This window comes from Rana temporaria, chromosome 1 (genome assembly GCF_905171775.1).
Source record: "Rana temporaria chromosome 1, aRanTem1.1, whole genome shotgun sequence".
NCBI lineage: Eukaryota > Metazoa > Chordata > Amphibia > Anura > Ranidae > Rana > Rana temporaria.
The window spans coordinates 687,458,688-687,486,041 of record NC_053489.1 but is presented as its reverse complement, the minus strand read 5'-3'; the positions used below and the strand labels follow the sequence as shown (position 1 = coordinate 687,486,041).

Sequence of the window (27,354 nt, the reverse complement as noted above, 5' to 3'; positions counted from 1 at the left end):
GTGATTCAGAATCTGCAAATATTCTGAAGAAATAAAGGAACGCCCCATAAGGAAATATAAAAAAATGACAACATAGATATTTATCACAGCATTTGCCTTTGAACGAGAATTATTCTACATCACTAAAAAACACAAATAAGTGTAATAATAAAAAGTAGCCGCAAAAAAGGGGAGTGAGGATCGGTTCACACCTAGACATTGTTTAGTGAATATTCAGTTTTGCATTAACACACGACAGTCCATGTAACACGGGTTCCTATGGGTCACATTCACAGCTGTGCATTTTATAGAAAGGGCCGGGGATATTTTTTCTGTTTTTTGGTTCCAGAGACTTCAATGGATCAAAATGGTTTATTGAAAAAGACAAAATGCACCCGGAATATGTAAACTGTAACCTGCATAGGTGTGAACCAGGACTAAATGTAACAAATACCATATTTCTCAGATTGACAGATCACCATCTAGTGGCAGAACTAGTAAACTACAGGCTGCTACGATATTTATTATACAGAACCACACCTTCCTCCCACTTCTTGAAATGAAGAGAAATAAATACAAACCTGCACCATATATAGAGACAGGTAGGTAGATTCAGGTACGTTGCCGCAACTTTAAGGCGGCGTAGCTTAGGGCATTTTAGCTACGCCGCCGTAAGTTAGCGAGGCAAGTACATGATTCACAATGTACTTGCCTGCTAAGTTACGGCGGCGTAGCCTAAAGCGGGCGGGCGTAAGGGCGCCTAATTAAAATGTGTGTAAGGGGGTGTGTTTTATGTTAATGGAGCTTGACCTTACGTTTTGGAAGTTTTTCTTTAACTGCGCATGCGCCGGGCGCCTACATTTCCCAGTTTGCATTGCGGCTACGTCCTTTGCACGGGCCTATTGATTTTGACGTGGAAGTAATCGACGTAAATCCGTATTCACGGACGACTTACGCAAACGACGTAAAAATTTCGAATTTTGACGCGGGAACGGCGGCCATACTTAACATTACTATTCCATCTATTTGATAGAATAACTTTAGGCCTGTAATGCGTTACGTAAACGGCGTAAATTTATTGCGGCGGCCGGGCGTACGTTCGTGAATCGTGGTATCTACTGATTTACATATTCTACGCAGACCGCAATGGAAGCGCCATCTAGCGGCCAGCCTCAATATTGCAACCTAAGATAGGACGGCGCAAGCCATCGTATCTTAGATATGTTTAAGCGTATCTCTGTTTGAGAATACACTTAAACATAGGTCGGCGCAGATTCAGAGTTAGGTCGGCTTATCTGTAGATAACGGAGAACGGAGTTCCTGCACTTTTTTCACAGCAGGAACGCAGTTCCCTTTGCAGGACTAGAGCAGCCGAGCCGCCCGAGCCAATCCTTCACTAAGCGCCGATTCCCAGCTCCAGTCACTGTCAGGGGCAGGCGAACCTTAGTAATCCTTTATGTTACTGGCCGCTTCCTGTATATGGATTCCTCGGGTAGTGTGCGGGTATTCCTTCACTTCCTCGATGCCGCAATGTCTCCTGGGAGCTTTTGCCATTGTTCCCAGGAAACATTGCGGAGGTCTACCGCGAGTTATCATGGGATTTAGAAAGAACTTGCTTAAAGTTCTTTCTAAATCCCGCGATAACTCGCGGCAGACCTCCACAATTGCGGTTTAGTAATTATGCATTTGAGCGTATCATTTTATTTTTTTTGGTGGGGGAGTGGATCTTGGGTGGGAGTTCCCACACTTTTTTCCCCAGGACTTGACCCCTGGTACGATCCCATTCACAATGTCTCCCAGCTGGAATCCTGATGTTTAGAATCCAGCACAACTTAGATAATGTATCTCTGCCCCCTTCTCTATACCCCTCCACAGAGGGCACATCTGAATTATTTAGGGCAATGGAATAAGGAGACACGTTACTTCTTTTTCCACGTGTTATGTTACCAAAATGGTCCTTCATTCTGTCCCTTATGCCGCGTACACACGGGCATGAATCTCGTCAGGTAAAAAATTTTGTTTTTTTTCCCGACAAGATTCTTGGCAAGAATCTCTTGCCGCCCGAGTGTACACACAGTCCTTTCAAAAGAACCGCAGTTCTCTTGAAAGGCAAGAACGCGGTGAGGTCATCGTGTATTACGAGCATGCGCTCGTCACATTCGATGCCATCGCCGCCATCTTGCTACACCCTACCTATGCCGTGGATGCTACCTCGCATGCGTCAAAGTCATTTTGAGCATGTGCGGGTTTCCACGGCGACAGGTAAGTATACAGACACTCAGGTTTCTCCTCCGGGAAACAGGCCGACAAGAATCTAGACAAGAAAATAAAGTAGGATCTCTATTTTTCTCGTCGAGATTCTGGGCAGATTTCCCGACGGGAAACCTGAAAGCCTCGCACACGCGCTCGGTTTCCTCGACAGGAAAGCTCTGCCAGCAGTTTTCTTGCTGAGAAAATTGAGCGTGTGTACAAGGCCTTAGTGTTCTTTCAGTCAGATGGTAAGATTACCACCCTGAGAAAAGTGATCCACAGTGAATCGCTTTTCAGAGGATGGTATGGCAGCGGCTGGCAGGCATTTAGAAGATGGCACTGCCCCCCACTGATGCCTGGGAGCTTTTTTATATTTTTGTTACTGTAAACAAGCTAATGGTCATCCCAGGAGGTGCCACTGACCAAATCGCCATGATCGTATTTGATGAAGATTGTCAGACAATTCCCAGCCAAGGTTCTAACTTTTATCTTGGAGCTGTCATTTCTTTTTTAGAATTCTTAAAAATATATAAAAAATAAAAAATGTTCCCCCAAATCCACACCAAACATGTCCCGTGATAAGCTGAACTTTTTTATTCAGTAGTTTTGGATAAAGTAAGAAATAGTTAAAAAAAACTTTTTAGACCATTGCCCCTCCCCCTGTTAGGTCACCAGTTACAAAGAACTGAAGAGTCATCATAGATTTCCTGTAGATTGTGTGATTCAGAATCTGCAAATATTCTGAAGAAATGAAGAAACGCCCCAGAAGAGGAAGTTCAGCGCTGAGGATTTTCTATAAATTCCCCGACAGCTGAAGAGAAAAACTCATTCCGACCTCCACCAGAGATCTCTGTTCTCATCAGAACCTGACCTTCACATAGAAGCAGAAGATGGGCTCTCTTCAGCTCTTCGCACAGACAGACTTCCAAGGAGATTCTGTGACCATATATAAGGACACCCCTAACCTGTCAGCTGATTTCGTAAACAGAGCCCGGTCCCTCATAGTCATTGGAGAACCGTGGATTGTCTTCAACAACACTGACTATAAAGGGGAATTTAAATGTTTCCGAGCATGCAGACAAAAATCACTCTCATTGTGGGACAAAAAAATCTGCTCTGTGAGAGTGGTGAGGGGCGGTCTGGCCAGTCCCAATATCACTGTGCATGATGAGATCGATTATAAGGGCAAAACGATGCCCCTGGAAGGACCTGTGCCATCCCTGGATAAATTAGATTTCAACGTATCATCATCTAAAGTGGCCAGCGGAGCTTGGGTCTTCTACTCTACTGATAATTTTATTGGCGATAAGATGATCACACTGACATCAGATGAAATTCCAGATATTTCTACGATTGGCTGGCAGAATAAAGTGAAGTCCCTAAAGCCATATGAAGATTAGTGAGATGTGGTGGACTGTCCTCTTCTACACCGTCTTACCATGAAATCCTGAGCCGCGTTCTTTCCTCTGCATCACCTTCTATTCTGCCAATTTCTGCTTTTATACAAGGCCTGCCTGTTACAGAGAGACCAGATTCCCATCACACCCATGCTGATGAAGACCTCCAGAGTCACCAATCCTTATGAAGACCTCCAGAGAACACCAATTCTGATGAAGACCTCCAGAGAACACCAATCCTCATGAAGACCTCCCAAGACACCAATCCTGATGAAGACCTCCAGAGAACACCAAACCTGATGAATACCTCCCAAGACACCAATCCTGATGAAGACCCCCAGAGAACACCAATCCTGATGAAGACCTCCAGAGACACCAATCCTGATGAAGACCTCCAGAGAACACCAATCCTGATGAAGACCTCCAGAGAACACCGATCCTGATGAAGACCTCCAGAGAACACCAATCCTGATGAAAACCTCCAGGGACTAAAACATTGTGCTCCACAGGGTGAGAACCCAAACCGATTCCTTCTACGATGAAAGACATTCTCAGCTTTCCAGACAGATCAGGACACTCTGACCATCACCCATCCTAATGTGTATAAATGAGTGACTTTCCATACTACACCGCTCCTGAAGAAGGAACTGGAAGACTCAACCTTTCAATCTTATTGGCTCAGACTTTTCCTGATTCTGCCAACCTTTCACCAGCTGTACCTGATCAGAGCCAAATCCGGGTAAAATATTGACCTACAGGAGAAATGTTTTTATGAAATCTGTATATAAATGTGTTCTGTGCAAATGGGGGCAAAATTGAATGTTCTCTGATTACCTTCTCTGCAGATCAAATGTTATTTTTTTTACAAGCAGTGTGAATGGGGAAAATACCTCATTATGGCAACTAGATGGTGCTGAGTGTCTTTGAAAACAAGTATTCTCCTCGGCTCCATCTAGTGGACAAAACACGGTATTTTTCCTCATTAACATGAATAACATTCAATCTGCAGAGGTCATAAAATATGGACCTACAGGGAAAATGTTTCCTCTGATAATATACAGGACTTTTTATTTATTTCCAATTTTCTTTCATATATTTTCTCTCACAGGGTTATATAAATCTTGTCATTGCTTGAAGTAATACAGCCAAAATGATATCTTATCACAAAGCAGAGTATTTATAAAACAAATAATGACATTGCTGTTAAAACTGCTTATAAATGTGTTCTGTATAAATGGGGACAAAATCAAATCTTAGATTACATTCTCTGCAGATTGAAAAAAAAAAAAAAAACAGTGCGAATTGGAAAAATACTTAATTATGGCCACTAGATGGTGCTGAGTATCAAAAAAATATATGTTCCTCAGCGCCATCTTGTGGTCATAATGAGGTGTTTTTCACATTCACATGAATAACATTTGATCAGCAAAAATCATAGCCTCAGAACATTCTATTTTGTCACTTTTGTACAGAACAAATCTACAGGCAGTTTTGATTCCCGAACAGATATGCAATTATTATATTTTAAACCCCACTGGTATTTTATATAAGAAAGGAAAGGAGAAGTCTAGGTGGGTGTCGCAGTGTTTAACAAATAACATATCTGAAGGTATAGAAATTGTCTTTCCTTATCAAATTCTGTCCTTGTAATGTTACTTTTATATAAGAAAGGAAAGGTAGAAGTCTAGGTGGGTGTCGCAGTGTTTCTGATGAACGTTTCCTTCTCGGTGTCATCATCCGGACACGGCGCTCACTCCATACACACACACAGAGATCTGTGTAAAGATACAAATGTTTCCATTGGGGAATAGGCGATGTTTATTAGAAATGGAGGAGTGACTTGTATAGAGGATGTTGGTCTTCTTCTATCCCATCAATAATGACTTCTTTCCTGGGAACAATCTGTGATATGGACATTCCACACACACATTCCGGGAAGGTTGCTCAGGAAATCTGTTCTGTAGGAGGAATGGATTTCAGTCATTGGATCTCTGGAATTGATCCATTGTCCACCTTCTGGAATTCCATTCATCTGATCACAGGAAAGTGACATTGATTAGTTGGAGGTTCATCAATAATCTTCATATTGATCAGATCAGATGTGTGATCTTCTCCTGTAACATGGAAATCTTTCTTCTGCTTTTCTCTCTCTAGAAATAAATGTCTTTGTATTGCAGTGATCTGTGTGTGTCTGTTATATACTGGGCTGGGATATGAAGAACCCCCGGGGGGGGGGGCGAGGGGGGGACACACAGAAGGACAAATCCACACTCACATACACACATTGATTTCTATAATGTACACGGCTTTTCATTGTCAGTGTCACCCCCCCCTCATAATACAGAGGTCAGTGTCACCCCCCCTCATAATACAGAGGTCAGTGTCACCCCCTCATAATACAGAGGTCAGTGTCACCCCCTCATAATACAGAGGTCAGTGTCACCCTCCCCCTCATAATACAGAGGTCAGTGTCACCCCCTCATAATACAGAGGTCAGTGTCACCCCCCCCTCATAATACAGAGGTCAGTATCACCCCCCCTCATAATACAGAGGTCAGTGTCACCCCCCCCTCATAATACAGAGGTCAGTGTCACCCCCCTCATAATACAGAGGTCAGTGTCACCCCCCCCCCTCATAATACAGAGGTCAGTGTCACCACCCCCTCATAATATAGAGGTCAGTGTCACCCCCCCCCCCTCATAATACAGAGGTCAGTGTCACCCTCCCCCTCATAATACAGAGGTCAGTGTCACCCTCCCCCTCATAATACAGAGGTCAGTGTCACCCTCCCCCCTCATAATACAGAGGTCAGTGTCACCCCCCCTCATAATACAGAGGTCAGTGTCACCCCCCCCCCTCATAATACAGAGGTCAGTGTCACCCCCACATAATACAGAGGTCAGTGTCACCCCCCCTCATAATACAGAGGTCAGTGTCACCCCCCCTCATAATACAGAGGTCAGTGTCACCCTCCCCCTCATAATACAGAGGTCAGTGTCACCCTCCCCCCTCATAATACAGAGGTCAGTGTCACCCCCCCTCATAATACAGAGGTCAGTGTCATCCTCCTCATAATACAGAGGTCAGTGTCACCCCCCCCCCTCATAATACAGAGGTCAGTGTCACCCCCCCCCTCATAATACAGAGGTCAGTGTCACCCCCCTCATAATACAGAGGTCAGTGTCACCCCCCCTCATAATACAGAGGTCAGTGTCACCCCCCCTCATAATACAGAGGTCAGTGTCACCCCCTCATAATACAGAGGTCAGTGTCACCCCCCCTCATAATACAGAGGTCAGTGTCACCCCCCTCCCCTCATAATACAGAGGTCAGTGTCACCCCCACCCCCTCATAATACAGAGGTCAGTGTCACCCCCTCATAATACAGAGGTCAGTGTCCCCCCCTCATAATACAGAGGTCAGTGTCACCCCCTCATAATACAGAGGTCAGTGTCACCCCCCCTCATAATACAGAGGTCAGTGTCACCCTCCTCATAATACAGAGGTCAGTGTCACCCCCTCATAATACAGAGGTCAGTGTCACCCCCCCTCATAATACAGAGGTCAGTGTCACCCCCCCCCCCTCATAATACAGAGGTCAGTGTCACCCCCTCATAATACAGAGGTCAGTGTCACCCCCTCATAATACAGAGGTCAGTGTCACCCTCCTCATAATACAGAGGTCAGTGTCACCCCCTCATAATACAGAGGTCAGTGTCACCCTCCTCATAATACAGAGGTCAGTGTCACCCTCCCCCCTCATAATACAGAGGTCAGTGTCACCCCCCCTCATAATACAGAGGTCAGTGTCACCCTCCCCCCTCATAATACAGAGGTCAGTGTCACCCCCTCATAATACAGAGGTCAGTGTCACCCCCTCATAATATAGAGGTCAGTGTCACCCCCCTCATAATACAGAGGTCAGTGTCACCCCCCCTCATAATACAGAGGTCAGTGTCACCCTCCCCCCTCATAATACAGAGGTCAGTGTCACCCCCCTCATAATACAGAGGTCAGTGTCACCCTCCCCCCTCATAATACAGAGGTCAGTGTCACCCCCTCATAATACAGAGGTCAGTGTCACCCCCCCTCATAATACAGAGGTCAGTGTCACCCCCCCTCATAATACAGAGGTCAGTGTCACCCCCCCTCATAATACAGAGGTCAGTGTCACCCCCCCCTCATAATACAGAGGTCAGTGTCACCCCCCTCATAATACAGAGGTCAGTGTCACCCCCTCATAATACAGAGGTCAGTGTCACCTCCTCATAATACAGAGGTCAGTGTCACCCCCTCATAATACAGAGGTCAGTGTCACCCCCTCATAATACAGAGGTCAGTGTCACCCCCTCATAATACAGAGGTCAGTGTCACCCTCATAATACAGAGGTCAGTGTCACCCTCATAATACAGAGGTCAGTGTCACCCCCCCTCATAATACAGAGGTCAGTGTCACCCCCTCATAATACAGAGGTCAGTGTCACCCCCCCTCATAATACAGAGGTCAGTGTCACCCTCCCCTCATAATACAGAGGTCAGTGTCACCCCCTCATAATACAGAGGTCAGTGTCACCCCCTCATAATACAGAGGTCAGTGTCACCCCCCCCCCCTCATAATACAGAGGTCAGTGTCACCCCCCCCCTCATAATACAGAGGTCAGTGTCACCTAGGGTGCCCACGTGTCCCGGATTGCCCGGGACAGTCCCGCAATTAGCAGGTCTGTCCCGGGTCCCAGGCACCTTCATTGTGGGACAATAGAGTGTCCCGCAATGGAATTGACAGAGTGAGCAAACCCTGCAGTAGCGCTGCTGCTCGCTCTGTCTCTAGCTCCACCTGAGACTCTGGTGACTGGTTGCTAGGGCCGCCTGGCATCTAACAACCAGTGACCTCACATCCTGACTCTCCCCAGCATGCAAAGCGGAGGAGGAGTTTGTTAACTTTCCTCCTCCGCGCCTAACGCTCTCCAGACTCTGCCATGCTGGATGAGTCTGTCAGAACTCAGCAGGGGAAGCCCCAAAGGCAATAATCCAGCGGCTCAGACACACGTAATACTGGATTACTGCCTGCGGAGGAGAGGATGTGACAACTCCAGTGAAGAGCGGGGGCAGGGCTGTCTCTGACAGGATGGACACGGCTGCCTGGGCTTTGCAGTGAGGATCGGGGCCTCATAGGCCTGCCCTTCCTCCTCTGTCCCTGGACAGGAAGTGGCAGGGAGTGCAGCGATGCAGTGCAGGAGGACACTGCAATCACTTCCTTGGCTAAGTTGGCTGGCAGCTCACACTGTGCCTGTGTAGAGGAGTCGGGAGTGACTGATAGGACAGCACAAGAGGGAGATCTCCTGTCACAGCTTCTTCTGCTTGAGCCCTTCATCCAGATTACAATGCTGTATGAAGTTTTCCAGGTGAGTGTCTCTGTTATATACTGGACACATCTAATATACAAGGTCCAGAGGATTGCACATTTAAGCCATACAGTACACTTGTATTAGATTGCTTTGTGAGTGTAGCCATGTGCCAACTAGTGTTGTTCCTTGTTATCCATAGCAGCCAATCAAACTGTACCTTACATTGTCATCAGCTACATCTGATGGGCTTCTGTCCTTGTGCATATAATCATTGCTTATTACTGTATATTCTGCATTGCTGTCTATTAAATGAGGCCTTTTGGTGTTTGTAACTTTGCCAGGTTATGTGACAACTCAATGCATTCTAAATGCCTACAAAGTTGTAATATGCTTGCTGCTTAGCAGAATGAGGGGAGCAGCTGTGTAAAGTAACCAGTCAGCTTCTAGCCTCAGCTTGTTTGGTTAAGCTTTGGAAATGAAAGCTAGAAGCTGATTGGTTGCCATGCACAGCTGCTCCAATCTTAGTAAACTCCCTTTAATGTATGTAATCAGTGGCGGTGCGTCCATAAAGAGCGCACAGGTGCCGCCCCCTCTCTCCTGCCATCCCTCTATCACTAATAGCTAGATTCATGCATTGCATGAATCTATCTATTGTCACCACTGCCACCCCCTATTCAGGCGCCTGGCCCCTTTTCGGGCACCGGGAACCAGAATTACAGTGGCGGGGTATTTTTTTGAAGCACCTGATTAGAGCCATAGGCTCTAATAGGCATAAAAAAAGTGACATGCGAGCGCCATGCGCCTGCGTTTGATGGGCACAGTGGCTGGCAATTGATGGGCACAGTGGCTGACGTTTGATGGGCACAGTGGCTGACGTTTGATGGGCACAGTGGCTGCAGTTTGATGGGCACAGTGGCGGCAATTGATGCTTTTTTTTTTTAGTTTTCTGAAGGGGGAAGTCTGTACTGAGGGAGGGGAGTCTATACTTGGTGGGGGGGGGTCTTTACTGAGGGGGTATATACTTTAGTGGAGGGGGGTCCGTACTGAGGGAGGGGGTCTATACGTAGTGGAGGGAGGGTCCGTACCGAGGGAGGGGGGTCTATACCTAGTAGAGGGGGGTCCGTGCTGAGGGAGGGGGGTCTATAGTTAGTAGAGGGAGGTCCGTACTGAGGGAAGGGGGTCTATAGTTAGTAGAGGGGGGTCCGTACTGAGGGAGGGGGGTCTATAGTTAGTAGAGGGGGGTCCGTACTGAGGGAAGGGGGTCTATAGTTAGTAGAGGGGGGTCCGTACTGAGGGAGGGGGGTCTATAGTTAGTAGAGGGGTGTGAAGCATGTAATTCTCCCTGCTTGTTTTAGAGATATTGTGTGTGTTAGAGGTAAAAAGGGTTCATGTGTTACAGGCTGATTGATATGTTAATGACCCTTCCTCAGCCAGCTCCCTAGTTCAAATGGTAATTGATTTATTGTGTGTGGGAAGGAGACCGGCCTTACTGTTTACAATGATTAGATAAGTGGCTCATGTTAATTATTCTGATTGCTTCATTGTGGTCAGGCTGTTACACCTAGTAATTAACTCCGCTGATGTCCTTATCTAAAGAAAATGTGTTTTCAGGTCGGCTCCGAATTGTCTGGCTATATTCTGTATGAGAACTCCAGAGTGGGTGAAAAGGGGGTGGAGCTCCCATTGTTAAGGATTTAGCTTGTAAAACTGTATTTATAACCAGCAGCAAGCTGCCAATAAATCAGTCTTGGTTCCAGCATCCAGTCTTGACTCATGTGTGGGGGATCCTGTGATGTTCTTGTATGGAGAGGAGGGAATGCTTGACGGGGATATCATACCGATACCGTCACAATTGGTTGGTAGCAGTGGGATTTTTCCCTTCTATTCCCCTTCACACCCGGATTCCAAGCCGACACTGGAAGAACTACTGGAAGTTCGTGGAAGGATTGCTAGCAACAAAACCAAGCGGGTCATCATAGCAGAATCAATGGAGCTAGACCAGGAGGACGGGATTGCAGCAACGCCAGCAGTACAAGAGATGGAGACACCAGTGATTCAGGAGGAGGAATCGCCAGCCAACAAGCTAATGAGAGAGAAGCTAGCGTGGTTCGGCCCGAACCCAACGCCGGATGTGGTGCTGAAAGTGATGGACCTGTTAGTAAACGCAGAGCTACAGAAGGCTAAACAAATAAGAGACGCAGAGCTACAGGAGGCTAAACAAATAAGAGACGCTGAACTACAGGAGGCTGAACAAATAAGAGACGCAGAGCTACAGAAGGATAAACAAATAAGGGACGCAGAACTATAGTTAAAACTGGCAGCAGTCCAACAAGCAGCCGCACCTTCTCCGAACAGTGAGTACAGCACAGCAGACACAAGGAAGATTCCGTTTAGCGCTTTTAAAGCTTTTGATGAAAAGGACTGTGAGATTGATAACTACCTGGCGGATTTTGAGCGACAATGTAACCTGCACCGAATAGCTAGAGGAGACTGGGTTGCAATATTGTCAGGCAAACTGTCAGGCAAAGCTTCTGATGCTTTCCGGACCGTGCCAGATTAGGATATCCATAGCTACGCCAGGGTTAAAGAAGTGCTCCTGGCTCGTTATGCAGTAACCCCAGAGTCCCACCGACAGAAGTTCAGGGACTCACGCAAAACCACGAAAGACTCTTACGCGGAGTGGGCATGCCAGTTATCCCTGTCGGCCTCTAACTGGGTTAACAGCAGCCAGGCCACCACCGCAGAGGACATTTTGCAACTAATGCTCCTGGAGCAATTTTACAATCACATCCAGACGGACGTCAAAGATTGGGTGAGAGATCGCAGGCCCATGACTCTACCAGAGGCCGCGAAGTTGGCGGATGAATATGCGGATACTCGCAAGACAAACCAGGTCACACCACGGGTACAACCTCCACGACCAACGGCGCCCTCACACCCACCAGCCGCTAGATACCAACCGCCTAACAGACCGATGACATCGAGCCCTCGCTATCCACGCCAGGAGGACAACGAACAACGCTGCTTCCGGTGCAAACAGCTCGGTCACTTCAAGCAGAATTGCCCCATGAGTGACAACACCAGGTCAAATTGGTCTCAACATGGGTACCGCCCACCAGCAGCAGCCCATTGTGTAGACTCGGCTTGGGATCCCCAGGAGCTGGGTCAGGAAGAACCATTGGGCACCCCTTACGAAGCCCTCATGGTACAATCTGTTATTACGGACAACAGGGAACACCATTGTCAGCTGGTCATGGGCGACAGCCATGAGCCGGAGGGGCCTTGGAGGGAGCTGGGCAGAAAGAGGCACCGCCAGCTACCCTCCAAGAAGAAGAGGTCCTGGAAGTCATATAACCAGCGGACCTGGGAGGAGAAGAAGCGACTGGAGGAGATGGGATCGCAGCGGGCGCCCCAGATGCGGGCCGAGATGTTCGCCAAGGGCCCACCGGTGGCCCCTTACACCACCACCCAGTTCCTGATGATGAAGGACCACGTGGAGAGCCTGCAAGACATGAGCAAGCAGGATCTGATCCGTGAGTACATAGAGCTGGAGGAGTGCATAAGCCGCATGGAGGAGGAGAACAACCACCTGAGGTCACAGCGGGCTGACCCCCCCAGGCTCCATGAACTGGAGATGGAGCTGGAGAAGCTCAAAGAGGAGAACCGGCAGCTGCGGAGGGAGCAGGTGGTGGCTGACCTTATGGGGCTCTGAGTCCCCTCCCCCCCCGGACTCTGAGCACCAGTGCTACAGCATTTCAACAAATATAACTTTTTATTTTTATGAATCTCCTGTGACTGTCACTTCAGAGCCCTAACCTGCCCCTCCCATAGCGGGACACCTAGATGGCGGCGCACGGACCCATTCGCTGTCTTCACACTGACTTCTGGTGACTCTGCAGATCGCACAAAGACTTGGGGACTGACCGGCGTGTGATCTGACGACCCGGTGGCATACCTGAGTCTGAAGCAGTTGCCAAGGGAGGTCAGTCACGCCAAACGGAGTTAACCTCGGACTAAAAGCTCTGAACCCGTCAACCCTACTGGACCAGGGAAGGTCCAACCGGGTTTGCCGGAGCAGGGAGAAAAAGGGGGGCCATTGTGAAGCATGTAATTCTCCCTGCTTGTTTTAGAGATATTGTGTGTGTTAGAGGTAAAAAGGGTTCATGTGTTACAGGCTGATTGATATGTTAATGACCCTTCCTCAGCCAGCTCCCTAGTTCAAATGGTAATTGATTTATTGTGTGTGGGAAGGAGACCGGCCTTACTGTTTACAATGATTAGATAAGTGGCTCATGTTAATTATTCTGATTGCTTCATTGTGGTCAGGCTGTTACACCTAGTAATTAACTCCGCTGATGTCCTTATCTAAAGAAAATGTGTTTTCAGGTCGGCTCCGAATTGTCTGGCTATATTCTGTATGAGAACTCCAGAGTGGGTGAAAAGGGGGTGGAGCTCCCATTGTTCCTTGATTAAGGATTTAGCTTGTAAAACTGTATTTATAACCAGCAGCAAGCTGCCAATAAATCAGTCTTGGTTCCAGCATCCAGTCTTGACTCATGTGTGGGGGATCCTGTGATGTTCTTGTATGGAGAGGAGGGAATGCTTGACGGGGATATCATACCGATACCGTCACAAGGGGGATCCGTACTGAGGGAAGGGGGTCTATAGTTAGTAGAGGGGGGTCCGTACTGAGGGAAGGGGGTCTATAGTTAGTAGAGGGGGGTCCGTACTGAGGGAAGTGGGTCTATAGTTTGTAGAGGGGGGTCCGTACTGAGGGAGGGGGGTCTATAGTTAGTAGAGGGGGGTCCGTACTGAGGGAAGGGGGTCTATAGTTAGTAGAGGGGGGTCCGTACTGAGGGAGGGGGGTCTATAGTTAGTAGAGGGGGGTACGTACTGAGGGAGGGGGGTCTATAGTTAGTAGAGGGGGGTACGTACTGAGGGAGGGGGGTCTATAGTTAGTAGAGGGGGGTACGTACTGAGGGAGGGGGGTCTATAGTTAGTAGAGGGGGGTACGTACTGAGGGAGGGGGGTCTATAGTTAGTAGAGGGGGCCGCCATACTGAGGGAGTCTATTATTACAATGTAATAATAAAAATACATTCCAAGCATGGTATTGGAACGATATAAGTGCCAAAAACACCAATTCACCCGACAAATCGCTCGCCATCGAAATCCCGTCAACCCCGAAACTACATTCAACACCCCCCCCCCTCGATCCCTGACAAAATTGTCCCTGAATGGCAGTTTGGAAATGTGGTCACCCTAGTGTCACCCTCCCCCCTCATAATACAGAGGTCAGTGTCACCCTCCCCCTCATAATACAGAGGTCAGTGTCACCCCCCTCATAATACAGAGGTCAGTGTCACCCCCCTCATAATACAGAGGTCAGTGTCACCCTCCCCCTCATAATACAGAGGTCAGTGTCACCCTCCCCCCTCATAATACAGAGGTAAGTGTCACCCTCTCCCTCATAATACAGAGGTCAGTGTCACCCCCCTCATAATACAGAGGTCAGTGTCACCCCCCTCATAATACAGAGGTCAGTGTCACCCTCCCCCTCATAATACAGAGGTCAGTGTCACCCTCCCCCCTCATAATACAGAGGTCAGTGTCACCCCCCCCCCCTCATAATACAGAGGTCAGTGTCACCCCCTCATAATACAGAGGTCAGTGTCACCCCCCTCATAATACAGAGGTCAGTGTCACCCCCCCTCATAATACAGAGGTCAGTGTCACCCCCTCATAATACAGAGGTCAGTGTCACCCCCCCTCATAATACAGAGGTCAGTGTCACCCCCCTCATAATACAGAGGTCAGTGTCACCCTCCCCCCTCATAATACAGAGGTCAGTGTCACCCCCCTCATAATACAGAGGTCAGTGTCACCCTCCCCCCTCATAATACAGAGGTCAGTGTCACCCTCCCCCCTCATAATACAGAGGTCAGTGTCACCCTCCCCCCTCATAATACAGAGGTCAGTGTCACCCTCCCCCCTCATAATACAGAGGTCAGTGTCACCCTCCCCCCTCATAATACAGAGGTCAGTGTCACCCTCCCTCCCTCATAATACAGAGGTCAGTGTCACCCTCCCCCCTCATAATACAGAGGTCAGTGTCACCCTCCTCATAATACAGAGGTCAGTGTCACCCCCCCCCCTCATAATACAGAGGTCAGTGTCACCCCCTCATAATACAGAGGTCAGTGTCACCTCCTCATAATACAGAGGTCAGTGTCACCCCCTCATAATACAGAGGTCAGTGTCACCCCCCCTCATAATACAGAGGTCAGTGTCACCCCCTCATAATACAGAGGTCAGTGTCACCCCCTCATAATACAGAGGTCAGTGTCACCCTCAACCCTCATAATATAGAGGTCAGTGTCACCCCCCTCATAATACAGAGGTCAGTGTCACCCCCTCATAATACAGAGGTCAGTGTCACCCCCTCATAATACAGAGGTCAGTGTCACCCCCCCTCATAATACAGAGGTCAGTGTCACCCCCCTCATAATACAGAGGTCAGTGTCACCCCCTCATAATACAGAGGTCAGTGTCACCCTCCTCATAATACAGAGGTCAGTGTCACCCCCTCATAATACAGAGGTCAGTGTCACCCCCTCATAATACAGAGGTCAGTGTCACCCCCCCTCATAATACAGAGGTCAGTGTCACCTCGGATGCCCACGTGTCCCGGATTGCCGCAATTAGCAGGTCTCTCCCTTCATTCTGAGGCAATACAGTGTCCCGGAATTGGCACCTGGCCCTGGACCGATCTGATGTCCCCTAAAATATCCCTCACATCGCTGCTGTCACTCCTTCTGTGGTGGGCCCCTGGCTGGTGAGACCCTTTTACATTAGCCCCTGGCTCAGTGCCCAAATGGTTGCTATCTGGCGCCCGCCTGGCATGTAGCAACCAGTGACGTCATGAGGAGGAGAGAGGCAGACCCCCAGCATTCACAGCACATGGGCGGGAAGATTTAACTTCCTCCATCGCGCCTACTCATTAGCTCCACCCACCTCCTCCCTGCATCGTCCAGCCAGCAGCATGCAGAAGTTCACGAAGGAGAAAGGAATGGAAGTACAATCCAATGCACTCACCCTGACAGATCGGGGGGTAAAATCCTCCGTCAGCTTTCCCCAGCAGCCAGCATTCTGTGCTGAACTGTCAGCACTTCACAGGAGCTCTGAGTGTGTGTCAGCCTGGAGGGAGCGCTGATAAGAGGAAGGTAGGCAGATAAGGGGTCAGCAGAAGAAGAAAAGACATCAACAGATGAGATTACTCCCTCCGAGGGATGGAAGGAGGACAGATCCTTAGATATCAGGGCAAGGTTCATGCTGGGATGTGACCCCCCCAAAGTGAAGGACTACAGGTCCCAACATGAACCCCCCAGAAGTGAAGAACTACAGGTCCCAGCATTAGCATGTAAAATCTATAGGCTCACATCCCTTATTATCAGGGGTTCATGCTGGGACCTGTTGTCCTTCAATTTTGGCGAGGGATCACATCCTTAGATATCAGGGGTTCATGCTGGGATGTGACCCCTAAAAGTGAAGGACTACAGGTCTCAGCATGAACCTCTCGGAGATAAAGATGTAGCAACCCCGGCCCCCGGATGGGGGTCACATCAGCAGCCAGCAGTGGGAAGAGTGTTCACTTTCCCCTGGCTCCGGTGTGTCGGACTGGTGGCAGGCTTCAGGTGACAAGTGGCGCACTGCATCTGGTGGCAGGCTACGGGTGGAAAGTGGCACACTGCATCTGGTGGCAGGCTATGGGTGGAAAGTGGCACACTGCATCTGGTGGCAGGCTATGGGTGGAAAGTGGCACACTGCATCTGGTGGCAGGCTATGAGCGGAAAGTGGCACACTGCATCTGGTGGCAGGCCATGAGTGGAAAGTTTCACACTGCATCTGGTGGCAGGCTACAGGTGGAAAGTGGCACACTGCATCTGGTGGCAGGCTACAGGTGGAAAGTGGCACACTGCATCTGGTGGCAGGTTACGGGTGGAAAGTGGCACACTGCATCTGGTGGCAGGCCATGAGGCCCCGTACACACAACAGAGTTTCTCGGCAGAATTCACCGAGAAACTCGGTCAAAACCTGGATTCTGCCGAGAAACTCTGTCATCTGTACAGTTTTGGCTCGATGGAGCCGCCGAGGAGCTCGACGAGAAAATAGAGAACATGTTCTCTATTTTCTCGTTGTTCTATGGGAGAAGGCGGCCCGCCGAGCTCCTCGGCGGCTTCATCCCAGAACTCGACGAGGAACTCGACGTGCTTGGCACGTCGAGTTCCTCGGCCGTGTGTACGGGGCCTGAGTGGAAAGTTTCACACTGCATCTGGTGGCAGGCTACAGGTGGAAAGTGGCACACTGCATCTGGTGTCAGGCTACAGGTGAAAAGTGGCACACTGCATCTGGTGGCAGGCTACGGGCGAAAAGTGGCACACTGCATCTGGTGGCAGGCTATGGGTGGAAAGTCTCACACTGGTGGCAGGATACGAGTGGAAAGTGGCACACTGCATCTGGTGGCAGGCTACGGGCGAAAAGTGGCACACTGCATCTGGTGGCAGGCTATGGGTGGAAAGTCTCACACTGCATCTGGTGGCAGGATACGAGTGGAAAGTGGCACACTGCATCTGGTGGCAGGCTACAGGTGGAAAGTGGCACACTGCATCTGGTGGCAGGTTATGGGTGGAAAGTGGCACACTGCATCTGGTGGCAGGCTACAGGTGGAAAGTGGCACACTGCATCTGGTGGCAGGATACGAGTGGAAAGTGGCACACTGCATCTGGTGGCAGGCTACAGGTGGAAAGTGGCACACTGCATCTGGTGGCAGGCCATGAGTGGAAAGTCTCACACTGCATCTGGAGGCAGGATACGGGTGGAAAGTGGCACACTGCATCTGGTGGCAGGCTACAGGTGGAAAGTGGCACACTGCATCTGGTGGCAGGTTATGGGTGGAAAGTGGCACACTGCATCTGGTGGCAGGCTACGGGTGAAAAGTGGCACACTGCATCTGGTGGCAGGCTACGGGTGAAAAGTGGCACACTGCATCTGGTGGCAGGCTATGAGTGGAAAGTCTCACACTGCATCTGGTGGCAGGATACGAGTGGAAAGTGGCACACTGCATCTGGTGGCAGGCTACAGGTGTAAAGTGGCACACTGCATCTGGTGGCAGGCCATGAGTGGAAAGTCTCACACTGCATCTGGAGGCAGGATACGGGTGTAAAGTGGCACACTTCATCTGGTGGCAGGCTACAGGTGGAAAGTGGCACACTGCATCTGGTGGCAGGCTACAGGTGGAAAGTGGCACACTGCATCTGGTGGCAGGCCATGAGTGGAAAGTCTCACACTGCATCTGGAGGCAGGATACGGGTGGAAAGTGGCACACTGCATCTGGTGGCAGGCTACAGGTGGAAAGTGGCACACTGCATCTGGTGGCAGGTTACGGGTGGAAAGTGGCACACTGCATCTGGTGTCAGGCTACGGGTGGAAAGTGGCACACTGCATCTGGTGGCAGGCCATGAGTGAAAAGTCTTACACTGCATCTGGCGGCAGGATACAGGTGGAAAGTGGCACACTGCATCTGGTGGCAGGCCATGAGTGGAAAGTCTCACTCTGCATCTGGTGGCAGGTTATGGGTGGAAAGTGGAACACTGCATCTGGTGGCAGGCTACAGGTGGAAAGTGGAACACTGCATCTGGTGGCAGGCTACGGGTGGAAAGTGGCACACTGCATCTGGTGTCAGGCTACGGGTGGAAAGTGGCACACTGCATCTGGTGTCAGAAAAGTCTGGAGTAAAATGGAATATAATGTAATAAGCGGAGGGCGGACATAACAGTGTTAACAGGGGACAAAAAGTATAAGTAAGAAGTTTTGGAATTGGGTAGAAGGGAGAGGGCTGGAGTTGATAAATACAGTTGGCTCCTCCCCCAGGGCAAGGGAAAGGTACTGTGGGGAGGGAGGCCGGGCAAACTGGGAGGTCCCGGCCTCCGGAGCATTCCTCACCGGACCCCTCCTCTCAGGCTTAGTGGCAGCATGGGAGTCCCCCGAGGGCCCATTCAGGCCCCCTGCCAAGTGTGCTACAATGCTAATGGCGGGGGGGTCCCGGGAGGGATCCCCCACAAGGCCAGAGCTCAGCGGGTGGCTGTTCCGGGAGCTTCGGAGCAGCTACTAGGCCTGCGCGGTGCATGGACAATAAGAGCACGGGCTCCGCCCCCAGAGTGATGCCAGCGGAGCCTCGGCGAGCGATGGTGGCAGCTACGGTGACTAGGCCTTCAACCTCCTTGGCCAGTGACCTCCCAGGAACAGCACAGGGGGAGCAGATGGCGGCAACCAGGCGGGGAGAGGACATCAGAGCGGTGGAAAGACATCCGGGTCCCAAAAAGTTGTCAGGGAAATCCGTGGGCGGGTCCAGAGCGCAGAAGTGGAGGCAGTCGGGCGCGGGACCCTCGGCATCCAGGGACAGGTCGCTTGGTGGGCCTTCATCAGGAGAGGATGAGCTGCCAGGTCTGCTGTCGGAGGGTGAGCTGACCGGTTCGGAGGATGATGGTGACTAGGGATTATCTTCGTGTTCGAAGTCGAACATTGTATATTTGACCAAATTCGAACGTTATGGGCTTTTCGCGACAAATTTGAGTGGCGTGTCACGGCCCATAATTCACTGTGGCATGGCAGTGCATTTCTGGGTGATGATTGGCCAAGCATGCACTATGACCCGCATGCTTGGCCAATCACAGCTTGCAAAAAACTGAGAGCCATAATTGGCCAATGCCAGGGTGGCTTTGCCCAATTATGGCTCAGGGGGTTTAGTACACGCCCCACACTATATAAGGCCGCCTCCGTGGCGGCCTTGTGTAGTGTGTTGAGGTGGTTGAGAGAGAGTGTCATTTACAGTGTGTAGAGGATATATATGCATCCCAGGTGTTGTATATATATTTATACACTGTATTGAGTTTAGCTAGATCCGTTCTTCCTAATAAACTGACAGGCAGGTGATTGTGCTAGCTGCAGTATTCTCACTTGGTGTACTGTGTCCTCTGCACAGTGTGCACCTAAAGCTACATCAATACATTTGCTGGTGTTCTCATATTAATACCACAGGCAGGGATCTGCAAGTATTTTCACTTGGTGTACTGTGTCCTCTGCACAGTGTGCACCTAATATGGCCCCATGCACACGAGACGTACAGTAGATGCAAACTCATCTAAACACACGTTTTTAAGCGCAAAAAAGACATTTAAAACGCACGTTTTGCCACAAATTTTGCAGCGTTTTACCGCGTTTGCGTTTATAAGCGTTTAGTTAAGAAAAATCATAAGACCCCCCCTAAGCTCAAAAAACAGTATTATTTAACCATTTCAGCCATTTTGTGAGACCAGAGTGAGTAGCAGCTGAGAGAGCAGCAGTGTACTTGTATTTAGTGTGTCACTTGCCACATCACCTGCCACAAGTTGTGAATTGTCCACTTGCCAAGTCACCTGCCACGTCACCTGGCAACGCCACCTGCCACTAGTTGTGGATTGTCCACTGGCCACATCACCTGCCATGTCACCTGGCCACGTCACCTGCCACAAGTTGTGGATTGTCCACTTGCCATGTCACCTGGCCACGTCACCTGCCATGTCACCTGGCCACAAGTTGTGGATTGTCCACTGGCCACGTCACCTGCTACATCAACTGGCCACGTCACCTGCCACAAGCTGTGGATTGTCCACTGGCCACGTCACCTGCCACTTCAACAGGCCACGTCACCTGCCACAAGTTGTGGATTGTCCTCTTCCCACATCACCTGCCACAAGTGGATTATCCACTTGCCAAATCACCTGGCCACGTCACCTGCCATGTCACCTGGCCACGTCACCTGCCATGTCACCTGGCCACGTCACCTGCCACAAGTTGTGGATTGTCCACTTGCCACGTCACCTGACCACGACACCTGCCACAAGTTGTGGATTGTCCTCTTCCCACGTCACCTGCCACAAGTGGATTATCCACTTGCCAAATCACCTGGCCACGTCACCTGCCACAAGTTGTGGATTGTCCACTGGCCAAGTCACCTGGCCACGTCACCTGCCACAAGTTGTGGATTGTCCACTTGCCACGTCACCTGGCCACGTCACCTTCCACATCAGCTGGCCACGTCACTGGTCACGTCACCTGCCACAAGTTGTGGATTGTCCACTGGCCATGTCACCTGCCACGTCAACTGGCCACGTCACCTGCCACAAGTTGTGGATGATCCACTTGCCAAATCACCTGGCCACGTCACCTGCCACAAGTTGCGGATTGTCCACTTGCCACGTCACCTGACCATGTCACCTGGTCACATCACCTGCCACATCACCTGTTCACATCACCTGGCACATCACCTGCCACAAGTTGTGGATTGTTCACTTGCCACATCACCTGGCACATCACTTGCCACGTCACCTGCCACAAGTTGTGGATTGTCCACTTGCCACGTCACCAGGCCATGTCACCTGGCCACATCACTTGCCACGTCACCTGGCCACATCACCTGCCATAAGTTGTGGATTGTCCACTTGCAACGTCACCTGGCCACAATACCTGCTATGTCACCTGGCCATGTCACCTGCCACAAGTTGTGGATTGTCCACTGGCCACGTCACCTGCTACGTCAACTGGCCATGTCACCTGCCACAAGCTGTGGATTGTCCACTGGCCACGTCACCTGCCACTTCAACAGGCCACGTCACCTGCCACAAGTGGATTATCCACTTGCCAAATCACCTGGCCACGTCACCTGCCACAAGTTGTGGATTGTCCACTGGCCAAGTCACCTGGCCACGTCACCTGGCCACGTCACCTGCCACAAGTTGTGGATTGTCCACTTGCCACGTCACCTGGCCACGTCACCTTCCACATCAGCTGGCCACGTCACTGGTCACGTCACCTGCCACAAGTTGTGGATTGTCCACTGGCAATGTCACCTGCCACGTCAACTGGCCACGTCACCTGCCACAAGTTGTGGATGATCCACTTGCCAAATCACCTGGCCACGTCACCTGCCACAAGTTGCGGATTGTCCACTTGCCACGTCACCTGACCATGTCACCTGGTCACATCACCTGCCACATCACCTGTTCACATCACCTGGCACATCACCTGCCACAAGTTGTGGATTGTTCACTTGCCACATCACCTGGCACATCACTTGCCACGTCACCTGCCACAAGTTGTGGATTGTCCACTTGCCACGTCACCAGGCCATGTCACCTGGCCACATCACTTGCCACGTCACCTGGCCACGTCACCTGCCATAAGTTGTGGATTGTCCACTTGCAACGTCACCTGGCCACAATACCTGCTATGTCACCTGGCCATGTCACCTGCCACAAGTTGTGGATTGTCCACTGGCCACGTCACCTGCTACGTCAACTGGCCACGTCACCTGCCACAAGCTGTGGATTGTCCACTGGCCACGTCACCTGCCACTTCAACAGGCCACGTCACTTGCCACAAGTGGATTATCCACTTGCCAAATCACCTGGCCACGTCACCTGCCATGTCACCTGGCCACGTCACCTGCCATGTCACCTGGCCACGTCACCTGCCACAAGTTGTGGATTGTCCACTTGCCATGTCACCTAGCCACGTCACCTGCCGTGTCACCTGGCCACATCACCTGCCACAAGTTGTGGATTGTCCACTGGCCACATCACCTGCTACGTCAACTGGCCACGTCACCTGCCACAAGCTGTGGATTGTCCACTGGCCACGTCACCTGCCACTTCAACAGGCCACGTCACCTGCCACAAGTTGTGGATTGTCCACTTGCCACGTCACCTGACCACGACACCTGCCACAAGTTGTGGATTGTCCTCTTCCCACGTCACCTGCCACAAGTGGATTATCCACTTGCCAAATCACCTGGCCACGTCACCTGCCACAAGTTGTGGATTGTCCACTTGCCACGTCACCTGGCCACGTCACCTTTCACATCAGCTGGCCACGTCACTGGTCACATCACCTGCCACAAGTTGTGGATTGTCCACTGGCCATGTCACCTGCCACGTCAACTGGCCACGTCACCTGCCACAAGTTGTGGATTATCCACTTGCCAAATCACCTGGCCATGTCACCTGCCAAAAGTTGCGGATTGTCCACTTGCCACGTCACCTGACCATGTCACCTGGTCACGTCACCTGCCACATCACCTGTTCACATCACCTGGCACGTCACCTGCCACAAGTTGTGGATTGTTCACTTGCCACATCACCTGGCACATCACTTGCCACGTCACCTGCCACAAGTTGTGGATTGTCCACTTGCCACGTCACCAGGCCATGTCACCTGGCCACATCACTTGCCACGTCACCTGCCATAAGTTGTGGATTGTCCACTTGCAACGTCACCTGGCCACAACACCTGCTATGTCATCTGGCCATGTCACCTGCCACAAGTTGTGGATTGTCCACTGGCCACGTCACCTGGCCACATCACCTAGCCTCGTCACCTGGCCATGTCACCTGGCCACAAGTTGTGTATTGTCCACTTGCCACATCACCTGGCCAAAAGTTGTGGATTGTCCACTGGCCACATCACTTGGCAGTCATCTGGACCTGTCACCTGTCACAAGTTGTGGATTGTCCACTTGCCACGTCACCTGCCACAAGTTGCAGATTGTCCACTTGCGATGTCACCTGGCCATGTTACCTGGCTATGTCACCTGCCACGTCACCTGGCATGTCACCTGGCCACAAGTTGTGGATTGTCCACTGGCCACGTCACCTGGCCACATCACCTGGCCATGTCACCTGGCCATGTCACCTGGCCACGTCACCTGGCCACGTCACCTGGCCACAAGTTGTGGATTGTCCACTTGCTATGTCACCTGGCCACAAGTTGTGGATTTTCCACTTGCCACGTCACCTGCTCATGTCCTGAATTTGGTGGTGCAGCGGTTCTTGGGCAGGTACCCGGGCTTACAGGATGTCCTGAAGCAGGCCAGGAAAGTCTGTGTGCAGTTCCGACGGTCATATAATGCCAGTGTTTGGCTGGCAGACCTCCAAAGGGAATACAACCTGCCCAAGAACCGTCTAATCTGTGACATGCCCACCAGGTGGAACTCTATGTTGGCCATGCTGCAGCGGCTGCACAAGCAGCAGAGGGCCATCAATGAGTATCTGTGCCAATATGGCAGCAGAACTGGGTCAGGGGAGCTTGTTTTTTTCCCCACACCAGTGGGCCATGATCAGGGATGCATGCACTGTCCTGTCACCATTTGAGGAGGCCACAAGGATAGTGAGCAGTGACAGTGCATGCATCAGTGAGAATATCCCTCTTATTCACCTGTTGGAGCACATGCTATGTGGAATAATGGACAGGGCCCTTGAGACAGAACAGAGGGAGGAAGAGGGGGACTTCCTTACCTCTCAAGGCCCCCTTTATCCGGACAGTGTTCCTGCTTGCCCGCCTATCAGACAGGAAGAGGAGGAGGAGGAGGATTGTGTCAGCATGGAGGTGGAGCCTAGCACTCAGCATCAGCAGCAGTCTTCAAGGGATCAATTACAGTCCCAAGAAACCCATGGACTTGTATGTGGCTGGGACGAGGTGGCTGTGGATCATGTCGTCCTTAGTGACCTAGAGGACTCCGCACCGAATGCCTCAGCAAACCTACGCTGTATGGCCTCCCTGATCCTGCAAAGCCTGCGGAAGGATCCTCGTATTCGTGCTTTAAAGGAGAGGGACCATTACTGGCTGGAAACCCTCCTTGATCCACGTTACAAGGGTAAGGTTGTGGACCTTATCTTTCCGGCGCAGAGGGAGCAGAAGACGAAACATCTTCGGGAGGCCTTGCAGAAAGGTCTGTGCAATGGGTTCCCAGAGACTGGGGGGTTACCAAATCCTGATCCTGGACAACGTGTTGCTGAGGCTTCGGTGAGTCACAGAAGGAGCGGTGGAGAAGGTGGCTGTCTGACCGATGCGTTCAGACAATTTTTTAGTCCGCAGCCCCAAGGTATGATCGGTTCCAGAAACCATCGCCAGCGTCTGTTTTACATGGTGCGGGAATACCTAGGGGCAAGATCCGACTTGGAAACCTTTCCCACGAAAATCCTCTGGCTTACTGGGTCTTGAGGATGGATCACTGGCCAGAGCTTGCACAGTACGCAATTGAGCTACTGGCTTGTCCTGCATCCAGCGTTCTTTCAGAACGCACATTCAGTGCTGCTGGAGGCTTTGTAACTGATCACAGGGTGCGCCTCTCCACCGACTCGGTCGATCAACTGACCTTCATAAAAATGAATCAGGCTTGGATCACCACCACCTACCAAGCACCTGATGCTGATGTAACTGAGTATTTTTTTTTTGAAATGTCAGATCCCTTCAAGACTGCCTATGCTGATGCTGAGTGACTATCCTGTTATGCTGAGTGAATATCCTTTTCCTCCTCAATGATCTCACCCTGCCAACCTCTGCCTCTCTCAGAGAACCTGCCTGCCGCTGGGGAGAGGCCTGGACTGGCCCTTCTCCCTGGAGTCCTTTCAGCCGCTAGAGAGAAGACAGGGTGACTGGGCTTAGTCCATCATGCTGTTGGGGATCTGGGCCAACTGGCCCCCATCCCTGGGGTATACCAGTGGAGACTGTAGTCCCATCCACTGGTGGTAGGTGAAAATCCCCCGATGCTTGCAAAGCAAAGCCGACATCCTCCTGTCTCGGTGACGCACCATTTTCTGGGGTTGTGTCAGTGAAGACTGAAGTCCCATCCACTGCCCCAGGAACTCCCTCTTCCGTTAAGTGAGAGCAGAGGCTTGTGGCACTCTGTTCTGTTGCAAGCTCTTCCGCTGGGTTGCTTTGAGTGGAGACCACAGTCCCATCCACTCCCACAGGAACTCCCTCTCCTGCTAGGTGAGAGCAGAGGCTTGTGGCACTCTGCTCTGTTGCCAGCTCTTCCGCTGTGTTGCTATTAAGGGGAGACCACAGTCCCATCCCCCGATGTCAGCTCAAGCTGCAGCTGTGGGCAGCAGCCAGCAGCATCCTGCCCTGCCACCAGTGACTCAGCTGGGAGCAAAAGCTTCACCACCACAGCTTGTTGCTGGAGAGGGGGGCCAACTGCCCTGGCTCCCTGAAACTCCACTTCCATGGTGACTGGCATCTGTACCTCTCTTCAGTTGGTGCTGCTGTGACTTCTGCTGCTGCAGCACCTCTTTGCTGTAGCCAAGTGGCATCCACAGCCGCTATAACCAGGTCTATGATCTCCGTGGAGGATTAGGTCCATACTGTGCCAGTACATGTCTAACAGCCCGATCAAAAAATTATTCCTCGGGTGTCCTGTCTGTTATGCTGGGCCTTTCTGTTACGCTGGGCCTTTCAGCTCTATCCATTTGGACAAGCTCTGCAATAATGTCCCTTCTCTTACGATTGCAGGCCGATCTGCCCCGGCTCTCCAGTAAGTCCTTGAGGGAAGAGAGCTTCAGCCGTTCATACAGCGTCTCCATTGTCCAATGTCCTTGTAGCCGTCCCACTGCTGTGCCACCACTGTAACGGTCACCACTGTTTACGACCTTCCATCAACCCATGACAGCTCATCTGACACTCCAACCCTCCAACAGACATCAGACATCCCATTTCCCAGAATAACGAGACTTGCTCTGTGTTCTGGTTTCAAATGCAAGACAACTTTAATGGCTAGCTCTAAAGTTTATATACAGTTTTCAAGGCATGCTTTAGTGATCACAGGAACAATCAAACTCTCCACCCACACACTGGGGGGGCTTCAATACACCTTCAGATGGCTAATTTCTAAACATTCTAGACATGTCGGCGCTGGTCTATAATTATCATGACTAGGGTTGAGCGAACCCGAACTGTAAAGTTTGGGTTCGGTATGGACTTTGGTGTTTTTTTGTACCCGAACCTGAACCATTGGAAAAAGTTTGGGTTCGGAGTTCGGCTTTGTTATGGCGCGCTGCACGGCAGCCAATCGTTTTGTTTTTTGTTTTACTAGTGCGACTAGGAAGCCATCACAGCCATGCCTACTAATGGCATGGCTGTGATTGGCCAGTGCAGCATGTGACCCAGCATGTGACCAGCCTCTATATCAGATAGAGGCACATAGCACAGCTCGTCACTCTGCTTTAGCTAGGGTAGGGACAGGCTGCTGCAAAACAGGGAGTCTTGACCCCGAAGGAAGAAATGATAGATAAATATGGACCTTGGGTGGTGAAATAAATGTTGGGAATCGCTGGACTGGAAATGGTATTTTAAAAGAGGTAAAGAGATGCTTGGAGTGCAGGGATGGTAGAATAACAGAACTGATGAGGTGAGTATGTTTAATAGGGACAAGCAGGGACAACCACTAAAATGGTGGGAGTCCACATCCCCAGAGTAGTGATGAACAGAGGTTATGGGTTTAAGTATGATAG

General features: G+C 50.7%; 1 protein-coding gene and 1 long non-coding RNA gene across 3 annotated transcripts in view; both read left to right on the top strand.

Annotated features, from left to right (window-relative positions):
- LOC120924718 (cytosolic phospholipase A2 gamma-like) overlaps positions 1–27,354 on the top strand; it is a 553,986-nt gene that overhangs the window by 134,865 nt on the left and 391,767 nt on the right. The gene's annotated exons all lie outside the window — the stretch shown is intronic.
- LOC120924725 lies at positions 4,950–5,802 on the top strand. Its single transcript, XR_005746415.1, has 2 exons — positions 4,950–5,197; positions 5,315–5,802. It is a non-coding gene; the product is annotated as an uncharacterized LOC120924725 (long non-coding RNA).